The sequence below is a fragment of the Cuculus canorus genome, chromosome 2 (genome assembly GCF_017976375.1).
Source record: "Cuculus canorus isolate bCucCan1 chromosome 2, bCucCan1.pri, whole genome shotgun sequence".
Taxonomy (NCBI): Eukaryota; Metazoa; Chordata; class Aves; order Cuculiformes; family Cuculidae; genus Cuculus; species Cuculus canorus.
The window spans coordinates 35,988,091-36,008,570 of record NC_071402.1 but is presented as its reverse complement, the minus strand read 5'-3'; the positions used below and the strand labels follow the sequence as shown (position 1 = coordinate 36,008,570).

At 37.8% G+C, this 20,480-nt stretch overlaps 1 protein-coding gene across 2 annotated transcripts in view; it reads left to right on the top strand.

The window, feature by feature from the left end:
• The window catches only part of SULF1 (sulfatase 1), a 126,255-nt gene that overhangs the window by 16,169 nt on the left and 89,606 nt on the right, over window positions 1-20,480 (top strand). For both annotated transcript variants that reach the window (XM_054057637.1, XM_054057640.1), the window contains exons 2-3: window positions 3,731-3,801; window positions 6,038-6,127. The gene's annotated coding sequence lies outside the window, so the exon portion shown is untranslated. The remainder of the gene's footprint in view (window positions 1-3,730; window positions 3,802-6,037; window positions 6,128-20,480) is intronic.

Genomic DNA, 20,480 nt, shown 5'->3' with positions numbered 1-20,480 from the left:
GTATATTGATGATGGAAGTTCTTTTCCCAAGGAATTTTCAGTGACAGAAATGATAGAAGTGATGGAATCTTAACTGGTAGAAGTCCTTTAGAAATTAGTCTACTGAGATAATCCCTCTGAGTTATGAATATCCAGAAGTTTATGAGATCAGTTTTAACTCGGACTGTTTTTCAAATAGAAATAGTTGTTGCATTAATGTGCAAAGGCTGATCCATTGTTTTCTTAAACAATGAATGTTTCCATTGTTATGGCAATACTGCTGCATGAGTAGTGAAGTCAGCGATGTTCATAAGTTGCTGACATTTGGTGCCTTTTTACTGCTCTGTCTTCTGAATCTATTAAGAGCAAGGCTAGACGATTTGGTAACAGTGCCAGGCAGTGGGAGAGCTCTGTGTGTGCTGGAGCTCCCTTATGTGTCAATACTGGAGCTGCAGTTCTGAGAAATATTAGGATATATCCTTATTCAGAAATACTTCTTACATTGCCCACTGAAAGCAGTGAGAATCACAAGGTCAGAGGAGAATCAAACACTCCCATAAACTGTAGTTGCTCCGACTGCTCTGCAATTGTTCCTGTAGATGGTCCAGCATAAAAGTATTGGATAACTGGAACTGGATTCTTTTGTCCATTTATTGGGATTTGTGAGGTCAGCCACAAAATTGTTTTCCAGGTTACTCTGTTTTCAGTGAATTACAACTGCAATCATCTTGCCACTTGTAACTTGCATACATTTAAACCTTGGAAATGCAAAAGCACTTTATGCTCACAGAAATCACTGAGTTCTCCACTGGAATAAAGTGGTTTGTAGGTGAAATGAGAAGCTGCAGTGTAAAGATATTCTTTATACAGCGTTGGTCTCAGGAAGGAATGAACTTGTCTGTGGCTGAACCTGTAAAAAGATGTAGGTCTAGTGCTTTCCTGTTTTTTGAAAGATCTCTCTTCTGGCATGAAACTGAGTGCGTAAATTCAGGACTGACTCAGAGATGGAGTGAATCACACACAAAACTCCCTGCAGTCCTTCCAGTTTTCCTTGGAGGCTTTGTTACTGTGTTTTCTTTTGTGAGCTTGAATAAGATCACTGCAGCCCCAAGACATGGTAACAGTCATGTGTTATCACTTCTGGAATGATTCAAAAAGCTCTTTATCACTGGTATGTCTCAGGTATGGAAAAAGTCCTGCACATAGTAAACCCTCGTATGTTTTATTGGTTATCTGTGTTCTATAGGATGGATTTCTCTCGCTGTCACACATACACCTACACTCCCCAAAATTCCCAAACAATACATCATGCAGCAGTACCTAAACACCTGCTGTTCAATGGCAGAACAGTGAATACTAATCTTGCATTACAGTATGCTGTAAGCCTTCTTCATCATGGGACGCTGTTAAGTCTCCATCTGTACCACAGGTTGGAAATGTGTTCTGGCAAGGTTCCTGGCTAAGGCTGTATTCAAGATTTAGATAGTAAAGAGTGCACAGAAACAGGAAGAAGAAAAATGAAAGAAAGAAGAAAAATGAGATGCTCCTGTAATTTCTTGAAACACAGCAGCATTTAAAGAAAATAATGTGTCTTTTTTCCATAGAATAAGATAATGGCATCAGATCCTCTTTGATGTTAAGTCATAATGAACTCGTTTGTGCACCTACTGGAAAATATTGTATTTTCATATGCTCATGAATACGGAAAACAGGGAACTGGAAACTTTGATAACGGAAGATACCATCTCCATGCATCTTTTTCTGCTCTGTGATGGACTCCTTCAATGCCCACTAAAGTAAATGGAAATACTCCTTTTGATTCCAGTGCTATTGGATTCATTCTTCTCACTCTGCTTCATCATCCAATATTTTTACCCCTTTGTATGTGTAGATGATGAGACTCCTAAAGCCAACGTTTCACTCTAGTTAGTGCTACTAGGTCATTCTGGATTTTGCCTTATCTTGTACTTGAAACTAGCATCTGAAGTGTAATGGTGAGCAAGAAGGAAGAGGCAAAAAATCCATTGATCTCTCACAATGAAAGAAGGAACTTGGGAAATAAAGAGTTTTTGTTGTACTCTTGCAGTCAGCTTATTGGTTGTGAGCAGGGATGATTTGAGGATTGTTTTTTAAGCACCTTCTCTCTGTTTAATTTGCGGTTCTAAGCATTGTTTTCTTCAGCAGCTTATTTTCATCTTGATAATTTGTTTTCTTTATTCTCTTGCTATTACATTCTTGGCCATTAGAAAACATTTTCTTTCCAAAAGTTCTTTGTTCGTTTCCCATAACAACAACAATAATAGGGAAAAAAATGCTCTTTTTTATAGCAAATTATGGGCCAAAATCCATCCTTAAATACCTACGTACAATCACCCCTCATGTAAATGCGGCTAAATAGCTGGCCTGTGTATCACAGCCCACCCCTCCAAGTAACTACAACAAGTAACTGTAACAAAACATAGAAAGACTTCATTTATGTTTCAAATTTGAGGGGAAAATTGGATTCATCCTCTTCTAGCATTGCATACCTATTCTTTACATCCTCTTGTACTGATTGTGGCTGATTGATAGCTAATTTTTCAATGTGTCATGTGCTTGAGGCTTGGTCTAGATACAGTAAGTGTAAAAACCATGTCAGTTTTGACTTCTTGGCCTTTTAATTTGTTACAAATTTTGCTGGAGGAAAAAAATTGCTACAACCCTACTGTGCATTCATCCGCCTCCTGTTTGAAGGGGCTTCATACACTCATCCATCCCTAGCACTGGTCACCTCAGACTTATTGCACTCTGAAGGCCAGCAGGTTGGCTCACATGATGTGAAGAGCTTATGTGACCATTTGGACAGATAAGTTGTGTTGAGTGTGACTGACAGTGAGTGCTTTTTTTAATTCCTAGCCTTTTGGTCCAAGCAGTATACACAGCCAAGAGTGCTGAGGGTATCCAGAGAGGAAGATAAGTCTTCATTAGTTGCCCGTAACTTCATGTGACAGTTGTAGTGAGCAAAAAAGTTCAATGATTACTAGTGAGAATCACAAAGAAACCCTTCAGTCTGATTATCCTAGCTCTTACAGCATTGCTAAAAAATTGGAATATGATCAAGAAAAAATAAATTATTTAAATCTGGAGAGACCAAGCTCTCAAAGAAAGAGAGCCAAAAATGTGTAGTAGGTAACAAAATAATAAAATTATTTTTCATGTCGCAAATTATTTCATGCCTATGTATTTTTGTTGTTCATTAAGAGTGTCCAATCTAGATTCTGAGCTTAAATTTTCAAGGTGAAATCCCAGAAGACCTATTGGCTTTCACAGCCACTACTAACTTGAAAACCTAACAGCACATTCGTTTGTTTTTTTGATTTATTAGGAAGCATGCTTGAGTGAGCTTACTGGCTGGAATCTAAATAAGTCTTGCTGGATTTCTACTTTGCACCTGTAGAAGCAGCTCTAGAGAGCTACTGCCCTCTGTAGATACTGTACCCTATTTAGTATAACCTTCTAAAGAAAAGAATTAAAGAAAAAAGAGAATTGTTGATAAATGAGGAAAGTTGCAGTAGCAGTGTACTTAGGTGTAACCCTTCCCTGCTGAAATTAGAGACAATGGTCCTAGTGAGGATCGTGAGACAGCTCAAAAAGAATTTCTTTATGCAGTATCTTTCCTGTTCTGCTGGTATGTATTCTTTTTCCATTAAAAAAATTAGGAAATTTATTGCTTAGAAATTGTTGTAACTTTCTATTGGTTTATTTATTACAGGGGGGAAAAAAGACTGAACTGAGAAAGAGTGGAAAAATAATGACAATATTTCTTTCTTGTATTCGAAAAAGGTAAGATTTAGAAGACCATAGTATTGCAAGTACTTATTTATAGCGTAATAACTACGATGTAGTTTGTTAAGTTCCCAAATACTGGCAGCTTTTTATTTAAACTTATCCAGATCTTCACAGACTTGACCACATAAAAGCCAGTGATTTAAAATCCACAATGCCTTCTGATTAACTGAAGCAATGAGTCCGCTGCCAGGCACTATATATGCCACTGTACTGACCTGTTCTGTATTAGAGAAGTAAGGGTTACATTTCATTTTGTAACAGCATATTAAGGGTGTATATATTTCAGATTGTTTGATTTACACTGTCTTCATTTGTGGTTTGTTGAATGAAGGGTTCATTCTTTCTTTTTTTTTTTTCCTCCCAACTGTATACCCTGGAAGTTGTAAATGCCTCAGTTTTTCCTGGGATTTCGGGTTTTTTTGGTCCCAAGTACCCAGCTGCGCATGAAATAATGCTCCCCATAAGTGGTCCTTTTTCCTGTTATGGGTGTCTGTGCAAATCACCAATTTTCCTAATAAGGTTGGATCTGGCTTTTCAGAAGTTCTCAACTGAAGATTCTAACTGCATTCATTATCCTCAAAACAGACTTCTTCGCCACTGCCCTCATAAAACAGCTGTGAGAAACAGTAAAGTGTGCTAGTTCCAAACCCAACGTCAAATCCCAGAGCTGTTTCAATAGTGCGTAAGCATTAGGCAGTCAGAATTGGACAGGCCCTTCCCAGAAGGGTGGTGCAGCAGACGGAGAGAGGTCGCAAAGAAGGGGAGCAGAGAGATTGACAGGGAAAGAGACTTCACAACATAGAAAACTAAAGCCTAGAGGGAGGCTGTTTCAACTAATAGTCTGGCTTCAGCAGGAATACCCTGTTCAGTATTTTTAGCGTCCACATGTCCAAGGAGAGGAATTCATGATGTACATGCTGACTGCTGGGGTGATGGCTCCCAGTTCTGCTCCTTTCTTGAGATAGCACAGGCAGACGTGTGACAACATGGGGAGCCAGATGATAGAGCTGACCCATCTGAAAACTAACCTATTTGCTGGTATGGTTTTGGCTGTCAGGATTAATATTTGGTCCCATTAGTCCCTTCACCTGTCTTCCCTCAGCCCCAAGAGCGTGCATGCTGGACGTGCCTGAGAGACATACTGCCAGAATGGGAGGGGAAGGTGATGTCTCCTCTGTCAGAAGTTTGTGACTAGTTGAGGATAAAGCAATGTGAAACTACAGCTCATGCCAGCAAAATATTTCCTGAGTTCATGAAAATAAATGAAAGAAACCTCTTGTTTTGACCATGAAACTTTCTCCTGGCTGGAGTCACGTATGAGCTCAGAAGAGGAGAAAGTAGATATGAACTGATTGTTTCTTGTCAAAGGAATAAGATGGGTGAGGAATTTGGATTAACATAGTAGATACTGGTACTCACATTTCAGATACCTAAAGACAAAATGGATTTTTTTGTGCTAATTTATACATTATTTTATTATTACCTCACTTTAGAAAAGAACAAATAAATGAATGAACAACTATGACAGCCAAAACAAGTATCTCCAAAACTGAAAATTCTATTAAAATATTATAAATATTCTCAGAAAATGTCCTGACAAGTTGCAGAACTTAGTGATGGCCATCTAGGTGTTTAAATCATCCATTAGAATCTGAGGCTGGAGATGTAAAACTTTTGTTAGCCAAACGGTAAGACTATGCCTAACCTGAAGAGGTAAAATTCTGTTGAATTTGATAGAGCTTTCCCACAGGGAATACAAAAGTAAAACACTTTTATTTGGTTTTGACAGCAAAATAAAATATAGCTTATAATTTCTGTACAGTTATTTTACAGCAGTTGAAATGATGAAATGATTAAATTATTCTCAAGTTTTTTTACCTCATGTTCATCTGCCATAAGTTTTTTTGGCTGTATTAGGACATTGAAAAAGCAGGTAAGCATTGAGAGGTACTTTAATAATGAACAAAACACAATGAAGTCAGGATCTTTAAAAATTAATGCATGCTCTCTGTTTCAATTATTTTAACTATGGCAGCTTCCTGACTTGTAAGCAAGGTAATTAGACATGGATAAACTTGGTTCTCCAGGGTGATTCAGCAAAATAAATAGGAACTAATAAGTTTAGTTTTGCAAGCAGATTCTAAATCTAGTATGAACAGAGCTTGTGTTACAACTAAAATGTGTGATTCGTAGCAGCTATAAGTATTAATGTGTTTTTCCATTTTTGCAGGTTTTGTTGATAATAAATTCAGTGAGCAGGACATACAGACTTCTGTTCAATGCTATGAAAATTAACCAAGGCACAGGAAAATCTTCAAAGGTAAAAAACCAAAATGCTTATTCAGTAATTAATTAAACCAAACAAGCCATCAGCATGTGCTAAATAGCTTAAGTATTATGTCAGGTCAATAATTAAGCTGTAGTAAATCTTCAGGAGGTTCTATCCTGCCAAACTTTAAAGGCTCAAGACTAACCCAAGGACCCTTAACATTTTAGTTAGCCAGTAAATGATTACACAGATAGTTTCTCAATCCAAAGTTTGCTGCTATTAACTTTCTATTTGTCAAGACATCCAGAAATCAAATGGTTTGTGGTTGTTGAATAATATACTGTGAACAAAATATATGCCTTTCCTGAGACTATGAAAATAAATATTTTATAGGCTTGAGTTATGTCAAGATAAAAGTGCACTTTTCCTGAAGGGAAAGATATACATTAAGCAAAAAGTAATGGTTCGGAAATTTCTCTTGTTTATGTGAACATTACGATTATGAAAACTTGAAGCTAATTTCTCTGTATGCGGCTGGTCATGGTAAAGAAAAGCAGTATGCAAGCTGTCTTATGAGACTTCACCAAAGGAATTCTGAAAGATCTGCACTAGTTATATGCTTTCAAGGCCTGGCTGACTTTTTGGTGGAATTATGATGTCACAGCAAATTGTGTGCTGACCTTGTGATGTGGGAATTATGGCACTGAGCTGAGTATCAAAACATACATCTCAACTTAACAAATAAAAAATATAAAGCCACATGACAGATCACAGAGCAGGAAGCTTGACATGTTTTGAGATTCTTTTTTTCCCCTCATCTGTATTATTTTCTGTCACCTCATTTACATAAAGTATTTCTGGTTAAATAATTTACAAATGCGTGTGATTTCATAACAGGTATATATGTGGTAGATGTAAATTTGGGTTTACAATTAAGGCAATAGAAATGAAGGACAGCTGGTATACATCAAGTTTATTTCACGTGCGAGTCATTGTATGGAATTTTGGTTGGAACCAGTTACTATTTGACATGTTACCTCGTAGTTTATTTTAATTATAGAATATTTAAATTTCCAGATCTTCAGCTAAAGTTCCATAAGAATTAAAATGAATATAAGATTATTCAATCTGCTTTATTTTCCCTCCAGATGTGTGGCAATCTGTTGAGCCCATATAAAGCATATATAGTTTGCTTACATACAGCATGTGAGGATATCCAGGCTGTCCTATACCATTCATCTAGTCATTGTTTCCAGCTCTAGCCTAATGTTCCCTCCCAGCTTTGTCTAATTTTTCCTAGGTTTACCTATAGCTTTACCTATATTTTTCCTAGGTTGCTTTTAAAGAGGTTAACTAGAGTGGGGCCAAGAATATGCATGCCTTGGATTTCCACAGAAGTGGAAGTTATGAAATAACATGATTCAGATGGGTGATCTTGCTTTCGTTGAAGAGAATGAATTGGGTTATTATTTACAGTGTCTTCCAGTTCTGTTCAATGAAATGACAAGTGATCATTTTGGTGATGTTCCCAGTCTACCAAAGTGAGGAAGCACAAATAGTTATATGAAGGACTTTATATTGGAAGATTTCCAAGCAATTTTTGCAGGTCCAAAGTCTGTTTTTAAAAAAACAACCAAACAACAAACCAAAGCTTGGATATTGTTTATCTAACCTGAAACATTAGAGGTTCATTCTTCATTGACTACATCAAGTGCTATAGTAGAAAAATTTCTCAAGAATAATTTATAAACATACTTTTTGTCTACAGATTTAAGGTTATGTATCTCATATAATGTAATTGTGAAGTATGCATAAACGTAATACATATTTGTCAGTATTAGGAATGCTTTCAGAATATTTATTTTGAAATAAAGTGTTATCACTTGCACCATGGATAAAATAGTTGGAAAGTTCCAAGAAAAACGAAAAGGTGGCTTTTTGACCTGAAGCTTAAAAATCGTGTCTCTTATGTATATAATCTATTAATGACACTCTCACTGCTAAGACTTTCCTGGCACATTATCCGCTGACATTCCAAAAGCCAACTTCAGTTAATTAAGTCAAATACAACTTAACCCTCAGGGTCAGGTTTTTCAGAAATTTAGTTCCTTACTGCACACACACATATCCCAGTCCGAGTTCCAAATGGGCTTTTGGACTCAGATTATTTTGAGGAGGTGTAAGAGCTTGAAAAACATATTTAATTTCATTTGAAATTAATATGATCTTGGAACAAGAACTGGAGAGGCTTATATTATGGCATTTTAATCCAGGTTACATGGTTTAGGAAGAGTGCATCTCCCTGAGGGATCTACAAGTTGAGGCTACCAGGCTGACCAGTGGTGTCTCCAAGCAAGAAACCTGGATAGATGTTCAGATGGGTATCACAGAATAACTCAGAAAAATCCTAACAGGCAGTAGATTGTTAGGAGAGGCTGGAAAGCTGAGGAACAGACATACAGCAAGGGCAAGTGACTTTTACTGTACCACCCTTAATTTTACTGTATGCACACTGAGAGCGCAATCACTGGTCTACTAGCAGAAGATCTTGTTGGGCATCCTGCTAGAAGGTGTGCAGCAGAGCTATGATCTTTTTGTAGTGTTGCTGTTTCTGTTCTGTGGTTTTTCATTGTTATTAGCTGTCTACACAGAATGCAGCCAAGTTGTTCTGAATCTGTAATCAGGCAGCCTTTCTTTAGCCAGGATCTTGTCAAGCATTCTCATCTCCTTGTGTAGATGCTTTTTCTTTCTATCCAGCTAAAAGGTCACAAGGAATTACCTTCCAAAAATAAGCAAGTCTCATGAGAAAAATGCTCTTAACACTGAGGTTCATCTCTGTGATGCATATACGTGCACGTTCTGACGCACGCACCTACACAAAGATTATCTGCTAAGTATGTGCTGAACTATTCGCTTCTGCATCCCACCCGAATGATCTCTGCCATCAGTGACCTTAGTTCTATTTTATTAGTATATTACACTTTTGGAAACAAAACTGATGAATTCTCAACACTTTTCTTCCTGTCATGTTGTGTAGTTTCTTGGTTTGGAAAAGAGGATTATGTAGAAGTGGATTATTAGCTGAAAAATAAAGGAATTTACCACTAAATGCATTAGGGTAAATGGCTTTTAACTTCAATAGATATAGCTGGTAAAATGAGATATTCCAAGGAGACACAGCTTTGCCTCTTTGCTTCTTCTTTATTTTTTGACTTTCTTCACTATGAGAGTGGTGAGACACCGGCACAGGCTGCCCAGGGAGGTCGTGGCAGCCCCACCCCTGGAGGTGTTCAAGGCCAGGTTGGATGGGGCCTTGGGCAGCCTGATCTAGTGGGATGTCCCTGCCCATGGCAGGGGGTTTGGAACTAGATGATCTTTAGGGTCCCTTCCAACCCTAAATATACTATGATACTATGATACTTTCTTGCCGACAGCACATTTCTGACCTGACTGGGTAAACAAGTGTCCTTTCCGTTTGGTTTTCTTTTCCATCACCCTCTCACACATAAACACTTACTATGTTTTTCTATATACACCATTGATTAAGATCCAGAGGGAGTTTTTTACAGCCTGTCGATACAGTAGAAAGTCTGTGAACTTGGAGTTTCTCCTTTAGAAGCTGTGAAATTGAAGATTCTGGGATTCAGTTTTAGTGTATCCACAACCTACCACATGTCACTTTTATGAAGAAATAGGCACTTGTTTGCCTTTGTGGCTGTTCATCCCTATTAAATTAGTTCACACCAGTAGAGCTCCAAAGAGGGAGCATGAGACTTTTCTCCTTCGTTTCCTCCTGCTACTTAGTGGAAGGTGTTCTCAGCTGCTGATTAGGTTGCTTCGCTGGTTTTCTTACGAGTGTGATTCTCCGCATTGTGTGCCTTAATGAGAAACTCATTAACAGTATACTTTTAAGATTTCAAGATCAAGCTTTCAAAATGCCAGTCTCTGAAAGTATTTATGAACCTTTTCCCACACTCAGTTTATTTGTTTGGTTTTTTTCCTGTAAGAGCCAAGTCACTTCCTTCCTATCCACTATCGGTCATATTACTGTGCCTTAGTGGAGAACTGGTACTGTGCCTTAGTGGAGAACTGGTGCTGTGCAAGGGCATCAAAATAAGACACACATAGTCTGATAAATTTATTTCTAATATTTCATGTAGGGAATTTTTTAATGTGGATTTTTAAAAATAATTATATGTGTCATTATTTCCTCTACCTGTTCCTTCAGACCTTCTCCCAGTCAGATGGGTGTTTAGGAAGCATGATCTTTTTTGACTACATACTTCTACCACCAGTAACTTGATATGGAAGTATCTCACTGTTTTTCTTGAAAAACTGAAAAATATCTTTGTTAGGAAGTAGACCTATAGCATCATTAAGATTGTAATGATATAGTCAGGGAATAGAAAGAAGAATACTAGAAAGAAAACTCTTTTCTGGCTTTATGTATTAAGACTAGAATGACAAGAGCAAACAGCTAAAGCAAAATCATACAAATAAACAGAACTGCTTAATGGGACATCAGTGGTGAGATACAGTAATATTAAAACTGTAAATACTTTTTGAATGAAGTAAGTATATGGATAAGATTAACATTTCTACACAGAGGACTTCTTTGGTCATCTAGAAAAAAAAATGACATATCTTCAACTGCTTAGATCTACTTGCAGTGAGAAAAGCACTTGGACATGTGTTTATATATGTATATGTGCTATTGACATAGCAATGAAGCAGAATACTGACTTGGGGCCAAGAAACACTAATGGGAAAAGTTTCCAGCATTTGTTGTTGGCTTGCAGATTTACAGATGTAAGACAACATTTCTTTGCACATTGTTTCCTCAAATTGCAGTCATTCTCCCTATTGCCTCCTCAATCTGTTCCCAGAAGGAAGAAGAAAATGGCCTATTTTCTGTCATGTGAATGCATGGTAGATTTTGGTCTTGACAAGAAATCAGATTATGTACTACTGAAGTGCAGGTTCTCACCCAGAGAAATGCTGAGAGTGAGGATATTACTTCTGGGGAGGAATTCAACCATGTTTTACAGTTTATTCCTCGTGTGGAAGAAAAATGTGTGAGTTTCCAGCCAGTCTTTTGGTTCTTAACAGATAGGAGCGTGTACACATGAGAGATGAGGAGTATGTGTGAGATTGTTTAAGTTATCACACCCTTCTCAGGTCCCTTGGTGCTACATTGCAGTGAGAAAGCTGACACAGTAGTTAGTTGGTTAACTTAGAGGAATTTAGTCTCACCTCTTTGCTCCAGTCAAGATTTCCTGTACAGCAGTGCAACAGTCAGTGCCACAGGGAAAACATTGCTTCATGGTCTCCCAAGAGAGCTGCAGAAATGGATACATTTAAGATTGCAGAGTGCTTGGATAATGCATTAATGGGATGCTCATAAATGCCATGGAGAAATCCCAGGCTTCACGGCTCAGCAGCTGTGTGTCACACAGTGGGCATGTTTATCTCTAGGAACTGATCCTGGAAGCTGCAGGCCACACCGGTTCCCACTGAAGGCATTCTCCGACCCTTTGGTTATCAGGTCCAGAGCTTCTATGGGATTTTTAAATCTTGTGAGAGGCAAATTAAGATGACTTAAGACAATAAAATATGACCACTGATTAACAAAGCAGGTCTTTATAGCCATTAATTCTATTTTTACAAATAGCCAGAGGCATGACTGAGTGACGATGTTCAACCATGCAACTAATTGAAAGCAAATAAAGATACGATGACACAGTAATTGTAACTGAAATAAAAACATTGTTCACCAGCAGTTTTAAATTCTGATATACAGATTCACTTTTAAACTTAGGTAGGAGGCCTTGCCCACAACTTTTCATAGTTTAGATAGTACTAATAGTACTAAAGTAAACCATCAGGTACACCGTGTGTTGCTGAATATTAAACTACACGTAACTATTGAAATCACCCAGGATACAGTAAGGCAACAAAAGAGTACAGCTTTTCTACGGAAACTTGAACTTTGAATTTAGGTTGTGATTTAGATAAATTTGTAAATATCCCATGTAATGATGATGCCATTGAAGTGGTAAACTGTGTTTGCAGGGCCTCATGCTTGGGTGACAGTATTCTGAAAGGATTATGTTCTGTGATCCTCAGAACAAACACAACGGATGGCTTTCACACCTTGAGATACTCAGCTGGATCATGATGAAATATTAACCTTACGAAAGAAGAGAAATATTTTGAGAATATTTTGGGGTGATAACTTTTATCTTTTTTGCATTATTTCCCTTCTAGTTGCTACCAAGTCCCGCTATACCACTTTCTGAATGCATGGTCTGATTCTTGGGTGCACTGAAAACTTTCTGCTTGGTCTTTGCTGAGAAACTTTTCTCCCAGTCTGAGTATTGTATTGCACACACAGCATGGGCTGCGATAAAAATAAAGAGAGGTGATACAGAGGTGAAGGTGAAGTGTGCTACTGAAATACAACAGCAGCAGTGATCTAAATGTTAACTCAAAGGATATTAACTGGAATAGATGGCACGGGGATGCTTTTAGGTGTTTGCTGGAAAAAAAATGTGATGAGAGAGTTGAGTGGATCTGTCACATTCCAGGTAGAGCTGTTTTGTTCAGGCTTTCAGACTTCTGAAAACTTTGTGGTGATTTTTATTAATGTGCAGCTCTGTCATAAGACCAGTATCAAGAGGTTTCCACATCTTCAGTGATTAGTGATGGTTACAGTGAGTGTAGTAAAGTTATGTAATTTTTGCTGTCCAGCAAACAACTTCTATCTGGTACTAAAGGTATATAGGCTGCATTAGACATGTTCCTTTAGCAAAGATTTGCTGTCTACAAACTTTAGATGCCCTCTATAGAGTTACTCATTAGATTATCACCATTTAAACATCTGAACAAGCCATTTTTCTCCAGAGGACTTACTCCACTGTATCTGACAGGAATGTAATTAACTATTGAGTTAATACACAAGGTGACATAAAAGTCTGTTTACATTTTTAAGAACATTGTCCAAAAGGAAATAAAAGGGGAAAAAATACTAAACTTTTCTTCTTTTTTTTTTTTTACCATTAGATTAGTTCTGAAGTTTTTTATCCACTAAGCAAATACTGCTGCATAATAAGGTGTCACTTTGCAAGCTGGATTTTCAGTGCAGGACAACAGTTTATGTGAGTTATTAATCAGTACATTGAATAGCAACAAAATACTTCCATAGATCAGAGTTTTAAAATACAAACTTGAAATGTATGACCTCGATGATCTTAAAGGTTTCCAACCTAAATAATTCTATGAATCCATATTCTATGATATTTCTATGAAATATGTGCACCTTCTGGCTCTTACGTTTCACTGACTTTTTTTTCTCCTCACAGACTTATGTATTTTCTATCAGTATAAATAAGGAAATGCATTTTCAACTAGCACTGTTGGTGCTACCAAACTAAGAAAGAGTTTACTGAGGAATAGAATAATATATACTGTTAAAACTGCAAAGAAAAATAAGCAGGATAGAATGCTGCTACTTAAAATATTTTGTATATGTCTTAGAGCTGTTTATTTTAAATAATGGGTATTTTCTGTAGCTGTGTGAACTCAAATGCTGTTTCTATAAAGGGAGGTGTTTGACCTGCTTCAAGCTATAAAAGAAGATTTGTGATTGTCCTAAGTCCGCATGACCTAGATTAATGTTAGTGTCAAAATGATTCTGTGTTAAGCTTGTTTAATGTACCTCTTGGCTATAAGATGTTACTTTGCCAGCAGCAAAGGTCACATGTTTTCAGGTATTGACAGTGCAAGTAATGACAAGTTGTTTCTGTGTTTGAGTGGATCAGGGTCTTTTTAACATTCATTCAATGAATTTGGCAAACTAGCCTCTGCCTAAGAGGGCTCTGTGCCTTTGAGCAGCTCTGAAATCTATAGCTTCATTTAGTTCAGATCTGAAGGAATTTTTATGCCTTTAGCTAAATAGCAAACAATTTTAAAGCTGACTTCACTGAGGTAACAAATTTCTTCTTGGTCATCTCAATAAATGGAAAGAATCATTTATATTTTTATTGGGTTTTAAGATATGGTGGGTCGAACTAACCTTACAACTGCGGTTATAAAAAACAACCTCTGTGAAACTTTGCAAGCATTAGTCCTAAGGAAGGAGGACTGATCAAATAGCTGAAACTCAGGAGCAGAGCTAAAGTGCTGCTTTCCTGGCTCTTTTCCAAGTTGTTGAGTGACAAAGCAAATCACATAACAATACCAAGATTTACACAATGTTGTGAGTCATCTTTAACAGGTAATCAGAAAATGCATTAAGCGGCTCAGATGGGAGCCTGACATTTCCCAAACAGTCACAGACTACACACGGCTTCTCCTGTACATTTTAGTGGTGAAGAAAGCTGCGAGAAAAGTTTTATTCTCTAAGACAAAAGCCAACAAAGGGAGTTAAGTTTATGATGCTCTGGGAATAGTATTTGCTAAGTATTTTCAGACACCTACTATCTCTGTGCTAGTTTTTTTTCTCATAGACTGGCATCTGAACAAGGGGAAACTGCTTATAGGGACTGCCCTAGATATCTGTCTTCTGTACAACTGCAGGAGGTCAGGGATACAGTCAAGCTTCTCTGGGAAGCAGTTACTTAGAGCCTGAAGTCATGCCCTTGGTCTCAGTGCTTGATCCTAGACTGTTTATATGTTATCCCAAAATTGTCATTTGAGAAAGAGCAGAAAGGTCTCAAGAACGTCAACACTCCATCCCCACTTCAAGTGATCTAACCTGCAGAACTATGCCCCCCTTCTCCTCCTCAGTATATGGGTCTTGCCTGGAGCAGCTTTCCCAGGAGAGGTAGACTGAATCTTTTGCCACCATTGCCTTGTGACTAAGGAAATGTCCTGGGACTGGAGCTGGAGCTCCAGATGTCATCAAGGAGGAGTAGGAGGGCTTGAATCTCAGACTTCAGTTTCCTGGTGGTGCCCCAATATCCCATGAATTTTCCATGACCGATGTGTGCCTCACAAATTGGGCTCCTCTGGAGACTTATGACTTTTTTGCATCTTTCAAAGAGCTTTAGCTAAAAGGCAGAATCTTAGGCAATTAGTGCAACAAAGACAGGGTGACAGCTGAGCAGATCCAGAAGCCTAGCTAGCATTAGGACTTCGAGGAACATTAGGTGTCTTAAACTGTGTAGCACTATAGGTGTAGAGTATTTTGATCATTTTTCTGAAGTTAAGGTCCTATGAGGTTAAGTTTCTGTGAAGGGGTAGTGGTGTGAGTTGTTGCATGCTTGCTGAAAAGCACATTTGATATAGTGAACCAAGTATTGTCAGATTGTTCATTTTTTCATATATGTGTCACAGTTCCTAGAGGTGTCCATGCAGGGTTTTAACTGAACCTGATTAGCTTAATCAGTGCATATTTGTGCATTGACATGCCTTTTTCACATCTGTGCCATTTGTTTCACTGCCTCCTTTCACCCTTTCCTCTCATCACATATTTCTTTATCAAAGTTTCCCTAACTTTAAACACTTCCTCAAGCCTTTTGGGTTTTGTTATCCTCCTGGTTGCCTTTTTAACTTTGAAGAAAGCTGTGGAAGATGTAAAAATGGCAAATGGAAGATCAGACTAAGTGTGATCTGAAAATGCAATAAAGTTTACTCCTAACCTCTTGACAGCAAAATTTGAGATCTCCTTTAGGTTGCTTAGCACAGCTGAGCAGAGAAAAGGAGAACAGGGCATCGTCAAGTATGATGGTCTATTAGGCTTTGGGAGAAAGTAAAAAAGCATTAGAGGGCAAAATTGTGCCCAGCTTTCCTTCACAGTAGTGCTGGGTCCTCAGGCACAAAGCGTAAGGAAAAGCAGTAAGCAAATATTTTAGTGTTGTAAGTGAAGTCTTACGTCAGTGTCACTCTTCCAAAGGCAACAGTATCATATTGGATTATGTTTTTAAAATTCAGGATTACAATTGATGCTTTTGAATACAAGTCTTACATTTTTTCTCCCAGCTGCAAATTATAGGACAGTAATATGCTTTCCTCTACCATTATGAGGAAATAAGTGTATTGAGTTTTAAATGGGTATATAAGAAAGGAAAATAATGCATATGTATGTCGGTGTGGGCCTGTAGGTAGATATATATAAAGGCATAGATATAATCTCTAGTTCTATTTTGTTGTGGTGAACATTAGTTCCCCAGACACAAGATGGAAATCATGAAAATTTAAGTAAATTTCCGCAGTGTGACTGTTTCATCATCTTCCTCTTTCTCTGTACCTTTTGTAGCAGTACAATAGTTGTAACTTAAAATACAACTCAAAGAGACATCTCCAGGGAGGTTAAATTACCTGATTTACTGGGTGGGATTAGGAGGCCTGGGTGCAGATTTTAGTGTTTAAATATATGATCTCCCATTGTAGTCAAATAGCATTTGTGTCAATACAGCACATAGGGCTTGGAGAGCTGTGCCTGGACAGCCAAATAGTTTGCAGGTTCCCCTAACTATGCAGGCTCCTCTGTCATGACAGTCCCCTCTGTCATGGGAGTTTACACACCTACCTCATGTAGTGACACCAGCGTTTTGAGAATTAAATCTAGATACCTACATTGTGGAGATGAATCCCATCTAGTGTAATTATTTAAGTGTATGCAGATACATGGGTGAAGTAAAGATGATGATTGGATTAAAACTGCTGTGATTTTAACGTTAATAATTTCCGCCCTATTCTGTTATATGGCCCTCAGGGGTAACTAAAATCTAGTGCATGGCTAACTTATTCTTATGTGCATTTTCCTATTACAAAAGGGATAGATATGTCTATATTCATGAGGCAAGTACCTCCAAAGTATCTTTCTCATGATTAAGATACACAGGGTGCTCAGTAAGCATTTAGTTAAGCTAACCCTCGTTAAGCACTGCATAAGTCAATTACACGTATTCATTTCCAATGAAAATATTAAAACCAGAAGTTAGAGAGCTCGTCCTGCAGAGTCTGAACAAACAATGATAAGTACCATAAAGTAAGAACACTTATCACCTTCAGAAGTTGTTTAGCACTAGGCAAGGTGGGATCCTTAGGGGCAAGTTTGTACCTTTGAGAGAGGCTTAGCCTAGGACCTAAGAAACACTGACAAGTTGCAAAACAGAGCTAAAGTTATTTGTAGATTTTTGAGCTTGATCCTACTCATGAAGGTGAATCTAAGTATAAGTAATAAAATTCCTTCCTTTAAATAATAAAATTCAGCCTTGTTTTTCTGTGCAAAAACATAAAGAAGGTTTTGAGTTTTTTTTAGGCTCAGAGCTCTTGAATTCTTCTGTGTCAGCATTGCCTCACTAGGTATGTTGGTTGTGCATCCATTCAGAAGCAGGATACTGTCAGTACTTGGTTATCCATGTGTTGCAGATTATTCATGCCACAGATATTTAGCTGGAGTTCAGAGCCACATGAATGCGCGCCTACACTGCTTCCAGGAGCATCTCAACTCCATAATCAGTACAGCTGCTTTTGCATTACACAGAGCTGGAGTTAATAAGCCCATATGAATCTTATCTGGCTCTTTGGTAAGCCAGTTCTCTGGGAAACACAAAGGCTCTTGATGGTGTCAACCTGTATCCAATTGGCCTTATTAATTTGGGCTCAATGCTGCTCTGCCAAGCCCATAGTGGAGCTGGCATTGCTGTCAGCCCTGAGGCTGGCAGGTTGCAAGGTGAGAGGGAAGTGAAGAATTTGCTTCTGCACCATGGTCCATTTTCCTAGAAGAGGAGTTTGCAGTTTATTAGCGGAGGCACAGTGCTTGAAGACTGCACATAGTTTGTATGGTTTGGTTTTGGCTTGTTTGTTGTTTTTTTTTTTTTAATTTTAACTAATGTCTTTCTGAAGTCAGGAGGAGTTATATGGTTCTGGGTTCAGTTAGAGAGGTCCATGCATTCCAGAATCCACTCTGGATATCTATAGATTGAGGGGGCTTTAGTGCTTACTTAAATTTAGTAGGATAGATGTTTTTAAGTTGTCAATAATAGATTGATTTTAACAATGTGTGCACATCTCTAAACTGTACTTCACAGCAGGAGAGTTTAATGCATCAATCCTAGACTAACACTTGCACTATGACCTGGGCATCTCTTGAAAGCCTATGGCACGAAATAGCACTCCAGCACTGATTCCTTCAGTTTCTCCAAAATTTTAATGTACATGTATGTTCTTCATGTGACAATGAGACACGTATGTCCTAGAGCAGTCTTGAAAGCATAGCCTCAGATTTATTGAAATCTTGGTGGTCTATGATGGCTATGAAAGTTACTGCAGTTGAAGCATGCTATTTCCATACCTGACGGAGGCACTTCCGAATTAAGTTGTTTTTAGCTGCGCTTGATTTTGCCTGGCTGAAAGCAGAGAATTCCACACAATAAACTTCTGTGATATTCCCCAGTTTCTTTACGGTTGTATATTCATGTCCTTTTACTTTTCTTTTCAAAAGCCCTATTTTAAGTAGTGGAGATTCCGAAATGATAATGTTAGCCTGTGTATAGATGAAATCCAGAAACCTCAAATGTGCTGTTAGACAGTGGAAGACTAAGACCCATGGACAGGACTGAAACATAATTAGATAAAATGTAACAAGAAAAATATCTTAAATGTGCTGAAACAAAGGTTTCTATAGGCTGCAAATATGTTTAATTTCTGTAGCAATGTATCCTCAAGAACTTCCTAAAAATATTAATTGAGCCTCACAATTTGAAAGGTGAATAAGAGTTATATTGAGATGGTCCTGTTTATCACTGGAGTACATTCTGATCCATTTGTGACTGATATTTGAGTGTGTAGCTCTGTTGACTCAGATGGTAACAATCACATATAGCAAGTATTTTTAGATTATAACTGTAGACAAGATTCTGACCCAAACTTCCCAGGCATTTAACATAAATAGTGGCAAAATTAAGACACTGCCTAAACTGAGAAGGAAACTACTGTTGGTATAGTCTGTTAAATGCATTGGGAACTCCCATAAATACAGGTAGTTCCAACCATGTCTTGCTATTTGACTGGACAAGTCTCTTAATCTTTTCTTATCAAAACAAGGACCTAAGACATGCCATGTGGAACAGATTCTGAAAGCTCTGTGGAGCCAGAAAAGTCCGTTGCCTGTGAACCTAGAGAAAACGTTATTAAGAACATTTGGTAAGACTTTAGTTTGCTTGTATTTCTTTGAGCCTTTCTCCTAGAAGTGTTTAATTATTCAGACTGTGTCAATAATTGCCCAAGTTTGTCTACATGAGCTAAGTCATTTAAGAAATTACTTATGCAAGTAGTGAATTTGATGGGACTATAAATTAAGCTAATTAATTATCAGTTAGTTGTAGTCACACAATATGCAAATTGCCCTAGGGGCAATAAGTAAGAATAGTGTTTCTCCCATGAAGCTTTGGGTGCAATTTGTTTTTATTTCACTGTGTTTGTACTAGCCTGTAGACATACCGTAAATTAAAAAAAAAAAACAAACAAACAAATGTATTTTGTACAACCTCTGCCCTTCCAGTGGTGTAATCCAGATACTGTATTCTTCAACTGAGTTTCCTTAGCCTGTTGTAAAAAGACAGCCTAAGCGGCAGAAGTCCCTACACCACAAGCACACTGCTTATTCTCTGTTTCATAAACTTTCACCTTTCCCTAAAGCTTCAGAAACTAATCTATCCTCAAGATGACCCCATTGCAAGACTGTATTTCAGGAAAAGACATGATCTTTTGTGTACAACATTCAGAACCATTTCTTTGTGGCTGAAAATCAGTGCTTATCACACCATCCAGAAACAGCTAAGCAGAATGGCTTTTGTTAGTGCATCATTTCTGTCCTGTAACCCTCCTGGAGTTGAATGCTTTGAAGCAGCTTCAGAGCCTTAGTGAGTTTTAACAACTCATAGCCACACGTGATAAGGCACTATAGCTGAGTGTTGATAAGGCAAAACTTTTGATACTGATGATGGAGTTTCATCCAAGAGGAATGATGCCACTGTTTCTTATAACAAAAAGCTTAAAAAAAAATCTTTGTGGTCTCTGCTTTTATTTTCAACTTTGAGGGTCTACTTTAAGGGCAGTTCAGCATACATGGCTTTCACATGGCAGACCTGTGGCATGTCCTTTGCCACCAGTGCTTCCCTGCCCAAGGAGGTCACCTGAGTGGACTTTCAGTGCACCTGAGTTGTGAAATCTAACTGAATTGTAAAAAATTAACAAGCCTAAAAACAGAGCAGTTACTAGGAATTAAGAAGCTGATAATATCAGTGTGCCCAAATGTACTAATTACAAAAATAATAGTAAAATGTCACTGATTCAATGACAGCTTCTTGCTATACTATACCAGTTCCTATATTTTCCATGCTCAGTTGAAAATCAAAGAAATGTCTCTTTTCCCAGGGGATGATAGAGTTCATTC